At 41.6% G+C, this 6,439-nt stretch overlaps 1 long non-coding RNA gene across 1 annotated transcript in view; it reads right to left on the bottom strand.

The window, feature by feature from the left end:
• The window catches only part of LOC102383610, a 47,617-nt gene extending 42,226 nt beyond the window's left edge, over positions 1–5,391 (bottom strand). Inside the window, exon 1 of the long non-coding RNA XR_323512.1 lies at positions 5,257–5,391. This is a non-coding gene — a long non-coding RNA (uncharacterized LOC102383610). The remainder of the gene's footprint in view (positions 1–5,256) is intronic.
• Positions 5,392–6,439: the final 1,048 nt, after the last annotated feature.

The following is a 6,439-nucleotide window of genomic DNA, read 5'->3' as shown; positions in this document are numbered from 1 at the left end:
CCCCCCAGCCCTAAACACTGCTCTAATACTTTGTCACAAACTCTTCAGTCCTAGGGACATTACTAAAATAGATGATAAGGATGGCTAGTGCAAAAGAAGAATCAGAACTGGAGCTTCTTGATCAAGGCCCCATAGGTCAAAAGCAGAACCTGACTCGTGGCCCAGTACCCTGACAACCGGATCATGTTGCCACTTTGATTTGAGATGTGTCTTCCATATCTCTTAGCCTGTAAGGAATATGTTTTCATATAGGTTATAAAGAGGTCATTGTGGTCTCATCTTATACCACCTGAGATGCAAAAAAGTGTCTTTCACTTTCAAGCTGGACTTCATTGCAACTAAAACTCAATCCCTATCAAAAGCATTTATTTTATTTGTAAATCGCCTCTTTTTTCAATGACAGTTCAAACTGGGTTGGACAGATGTTCACTTAAAACTATCCTCTCAGTCTTAAATTGTTCTTTTATTTCGTTAGACACATCTTTTCAGTGAAAAGCACTATTACCATTCAAACAAAATTGAAGAAGAATGAATGAATTGAAGAACAATGGGTGAAATTCAGCACCAGGCAACTTGGTGGGTATCAATAGTTTTGTTCACTTTTGCTCAGGTTCCATTTGGCCTACCTTGCTCACCTCAAATTGAATATATCATGCATGTTTAATGACTTTGTCCTGAAGTCAGAGAAATACTATAGAATTCCTTGTGGCTTCAGTCTGTTGGACACCACAAGTTGAAAAAATATATATTTTCCACTTAAAATATACATACCATGTAACATATATAAAATATATGAACTATACATACACACGTTCATATACATACTCAGTATAATAGTTCCATGAACTATGCCACTTCTTTTTATACCATAATTGCACAAATCTGGACTATTTTAATGCTCAGCTTAACTATGATATTTTGACCTTCAATAAAAAGATATAGATAATACAGCAAACACTACAGATACCTGAAAGTAACAGGAAACCCTTTCTTCTCCACAGAAGAACAGTTATGTCTGCATAACCACAGCTCGGTAGAAACTAACGTGTGCAATACTGTCTATCGTTAGATTTTCTTCTTGTTATCTGATGCTAAACATGTATACATTGTCACATTATTGGTTTTAATATTTTTTCTTTACTTGACTTTCCAAGCACAAAAAAAAAAAACCAGATATGCAAATAAAAGGTGCAATCTAAGCAATAGACTCTTTGCTCATTGAGTTATAGAAACATCTGCTGTGGAACAGGAAGAATTCTTCTTGTTAAGATATGTACTTGCTCTGGGTATGTGAAGCAGCAATCCAAAGGAAAATGTTGATGTAGTGTGTGTCACTTTCACTTAGGACTATTGAAAACATGAACTACACATTAGCTTAGAACAGTAGGGGAAAAAATCCTGCACTGGTAAGTAAGCTAGGTGAACTAATAGGCCCATTCATTTCCAAAATCTCATGTTGCAGTGAAGGAAGTTCTGCTACCAACAACCATAAGGCAAAATGGAACACCGAAGGATACTAACTAAACAGAAATGCATACAGAGGGGAAAAGATTATGCTGTACACTTTTAACCTCATGTTTCTGAGTACTGAATTGCCAACACAGTTTATATTCTATGAAAACATAAAATGAATCATGAATGCCGCGTGCCCCCGGAGGCTGGGGTGGCACAGAGAGCTCCTGCAGGCGGCAGCGGCGGCACTGTCAACGGCGAGAGTGTGGCAGTGGCAAGCAGTGGACTCCCACAGGCAGCCATGGCATTGTCAGCAGCGGGGCGAGAGGGTGGTGAGCAGGGACCGCCTGCAGGTACCACCAGCAGTGCCTTTTTGCAGGGAGTGCATCACCAAGCTCGGGGGGATGCACATGCACTCACTATGCATTGCCAGTGAAATGAATGTAGGTCACCTTATGTAACATTTTTTTTGATGGGGCTAGACAATTATTTCTACATTAAAATTTTCAACTACTTAATAACATATTTGCTATGGCTACAATAAAAGTATGTGCAACAGGGAGCCAGAGACTCCTGTTATGGAACAGAACCAGACTTGCTGTAACAGCCGCAGAGTGAGCAAACAAGCAAGCAAAATAAGATGCAGCAGGGAGCTGCCCATTAGTCCTTAATTAGAAAGATAATGGGAAGATGGAAACAAGGCTATGTTCAGAAGCCAGAGAGGTAGCAAAGGAATGGAAAGTGGGGTGGGGGGCACAGGCATGGGAGGAAGCCCTGCAGAAGAACAGCACCCTCTCACAAGGAGTGGGGAAAAAGATAGATAGCACTGAAGAACCCTGGTAGGGTATTGGGCTTCAGGAGCTGGGCAGTGAGAAACCCAGGGGTGAGTTGCCTGAACAGACTTCATTTGCCCTACTAGACCAGCCAGTTCTACTCCTGGCTGGGCATTGCCTGACCTGGGGTAGGATGACTTAGACACAGTGTACCTTCTTTGCCCCGAGGTAGGATGCAGTGTGTTAAGGTGGGAGCCAGAACTTCAGTTTGTTTTCTAACTGGTGGTTTGGGTTTGGGATTGTCAGGGAAAGGAGGACGTCCCAATAGTGCTTGAGGGCACAAGGAGGTCTTGAGCCCTGCAAAGGGTTAGGGCTCAAGACACAGAGCAGACCTAGCCAGAGGACTGAAGCTTGGTGAAAGGAGCTGGATCCTAGCAAGCCAGACAGGGCCGGGGGCCCAATAGGGGCAGAGACCGGGGCCAGAGTCCCAGAGTAAGAGATACAAGAGCTGGAGGCCCAGAGACACAGCTAAAGGGCTGAGGCTGAGAGAGCCAGACTCAAGTCAGTGGGCCAGGGCTGGAGGCTTGCAGCCAGAGCAAAGGGGCAGAGAATGAAAGGACCGAGGTCCCAAAAAGGGAGTGACTGTGGAGTGACATCTGTGAGGCATGGGCATGAGGTAATGGACAGTTGGAGCACATAATAAGCCCTGAAGGCACAAAGTAATAAGACTGAAGCTCAGAAATGGATGACATCTCATTCTGAGTTCCCAAGGAAAGCCTCCCTTTTATAACTACTTATCTATATCAAGGTGTGGTAGGCAAGGAAAAGGGGAGAGTGTTTAAGTGACCAAAGGCACAACAGGAGCAGGATGACCAGCAGGGGGCATCCTGATCACCCCTGGGGTCCTTGCCTGTTATGGTATGGTGAATATGTTGGACCAAATTCCCCTCTTACTCACAAAGTTGATTTTGTTGGGCTTATGATGAATGACTACTCAGAAACATTTCTGCAACTTTTTTTGTAACTATAGGTAAGTTGGATCATATTTAACTGAGGTTACATAATTTACAAAATGCTTAAAGTAGATATAGGAAAGGTGCATGATAGCACCAAAAGACATATAATACCACCCATAATCATTTAAACTGCAATGCACATCCAATTATTAGGGTAATTTCAATCAAATCAGATTGTGCCAGAGGGAACACACAGAATTCCCCATTCCACTTTTTCAAAATGAAGAGCAGGTTCCTTTAAGAACATACAGATTATAAACCAATTTAGTGATAGATACAAATTCTGCCAACTGCCTCCTACAATGAGTTTTACAAGTTTCCAGAGACAGCTTCACATTTTGTTCTCAGTATTTTTGTTTGAGTAAAATGTTTCAGTTTACATCTTAATTTTAAAAGACTGAAAGCATCATGAAGGACAATTTTAATCAACTTTTATGTGCATGTACGATGCAGACTGTGAAAGCTAAAATACTCTACAGTTTGAAAGAAATTGGGATGTTGTGCATCATACATTTTGAAACTGTAGCTGAATGTCAGTGGATGGCAAAGTAATTTGCCACATACTACCTAGGAAGAAATTTAAAATAATCATTTTTAGTGTGGGAACCCTATCAGCAGATTCTTAAATTAGTAGAAAATGCTAAAAGATCTCATGGAGTGATAACCTGATTATGTACAGTGCTTTTTATAACCTAACAAAAAGTACAATACAATGGAAATTGGCATAGATTTAAAAAGTAACAATAGAGGATAAAGAATAGGAAAGCACACAGATGGATTTATTGAAGGCTTTGCAAGTAGCTGTGGAAGTGAATAGCTCATTCTACTCCTTAATATCTTAATGTGCTGGTAAATGTAATGTAATTCAGTGGGGCTCTGCACATGAAGTTCTATTATAAATCTGTTCTGCTATTTTAGGACACTATAAAATAAAAAAAAAACCAAAAAACTTGTTGTGTCATGTTGGACTACCATCCTGCATGCTCTCTGGCTCCATTTTCACTATATTTCAGTGAAATTAATAATGGGCAAGATAGCCATACTAGTAACTGCTATGGCCAAAAAAAAATTATGGGCAACTAGACATCAGCTTGGAATCATCTTATGATTAAAATGACATGCAAATTTGTTTTCAAACCACAATTATGAAACAATCTGCAAGACAAAAGGAATAGCAGTCTCTGAAGATACTAATTGGACAAATTAATTCAGCTAATCCTGAGTCTTCCTAATTATCTATGGGATTCACTGTAAATATACAATATTAAAAGGTAAACTTTCTTTTGTTAGCTAACTTGTTACTGTCAGCTAGTAAAGCAGCATATATTAAATGCAACTGTTGATGTTAACATATCAATGTATTGACTTTGTCCTGCCATTCACCACACCCATAAGATATAATAAGTAAATCATCAGTCCACATTAAGCAGATATCACTTCAGCATAGCTAAGTATCATCAATATTGTAAGTGGTGCTGCCAGTATAGGTCATGTTGGACAGTGCAGGCACCTCCACCTCTGGGAAGCTGGCCCTTAGGTTTAGACAGCCTGGCCTTCAGCGTGGCTTACATATGCTGCAACCCAGGTGTACCCTGCACAAGGGTGACATTTGGCGCTCCGCCTCCTCTTCCCTTCCAGATGCCAACTGGATGCTGGGGTGGTGATAACTTTCAGATCCTGAGGTAGTATGCTCCTGCCATCATGGATAATATCAGTTCCAAGTGGAAAAAAACTGAGCATGCTCGTACACACTGCATTGCCAACTACTCTGATTTCCTACCCAGATGTGGGTTTGCCCACAAAATTAATACTCCAAATCAATTCATGCCTTGGTTCTCAGCGTAACAAAATTAATAAATTCATCAGTTCCACTGGTCTCACTGACTGTAATTTACTTGAACCATCCCCTTTGTGGTTCTGCTATCAATTACCCAGTTCAATATACTTGACCAGCAGCATTCTCACTAACAGTTAAGGTCCACATACAAAAGCAAAAGTCCATTTACATCACTTACATGTCCCCAGGAAAGGTCAGCTCTGTCTTTATCCACATGTTGTTGGATGCTGTCGCTGTGGAAGAAGGATCAGGTGCTCTTCGTCTCAGCTCCCAGTGCGTTCCACACCACTCCAGCTGCTCTGTCTCTTGCCAGCACCGGACTTCCAGTTATACCAGCAGTTTCTGCACACCCACCTATGCAGAGCAAACAGGAACTTGTAAAGTGTGGCTACCGCCACTCTTGCCACTTCTCTGCTGTTGCCACCACTGCTGCCCCTGAAGGTATGTGGGGATCATCTCCAGCTCTCATCAGGCTTTTACACAGCCTCCCCATGCTGCTCATGGGTCTTCTAGGGGCCTTTCTTCCCCAGCTCACCCCCCACAGGGGCTCCCTGCTCCTACAGATATATACAAGCCACCCTCTGCCATGTTGTCAATTACATCTCTACCTATTTATGACCAGACAACCTTATATGCAGATGGTTTTAACTATCAAACATTAAGACTGGGGGTACTCCATTAACAATAGCAATGGAGACAATCTTTGTCTCTGGGCAACCCCAAATTATACAACTTGATGGAGCCACATATTTTCTACTCTGGATGCTGGAATGTTTTGATAAACCCAGATCTTGCCTGGTGGAAGGCAACTCAAGTAAAATACCAATAAGAAAATTACTTGACAAGTTTCCATCATCTCAGCACAGACCCTCACTCATCAGCACTGACGATATGATTTTTCAGCCAACACCATCCAGACTAGCTCCAAGATGGAACTTTTCGAAGGTGGACTGGCAGAAATACCAAAGGCTGACCAACAAGAGAGCAAACCAATTAGATGACCCACCAGAAACTAACATTGATCAAGGCTACAATGCATTTACAAACTGCCTTATTGAAATAGCCAATGTGTGTACCTAGAGGCTATAGAAGCCATTATGTGCCATGCTGAGACAAGCAGTGCGAAAAGCTCTAACATCAAGCAATATAATGACCCTGCAACTACAAAAAGAATTACAGAACCACTGGCTACCACACTGAACAATATCAAAAAGGAGAGATAGCTCACTACCATACAAGAAGTTGATAGGACTCACTAACAAATCAGCATAGTGCATCATTAACCGGCACCAAAAAAATGACATTGCCCTATGTCAGCAAACTCCATCGTGAAATACTGTGCAACAACTGCAACAGCAAGT

Source organism: Alligator sinensis, unplaced genomic scaffold (genome assembly GCF_000455745.1).
Source record: "Alligator sinensis unplaced genomic scaffold, ASM45574v1 scaffold299_1, whole genome shotgun sequence".
NCBI lineage: Eukaryota > Metazoa > Chordata > Crocodylia > Alligatoridae > Alligator > Alligator sinensis.
The sequence above is the reverse complement of the archived record's forward strand: the minus strand, read 5'-3'. Positions and strand labels throughout refer to the sequence as shown.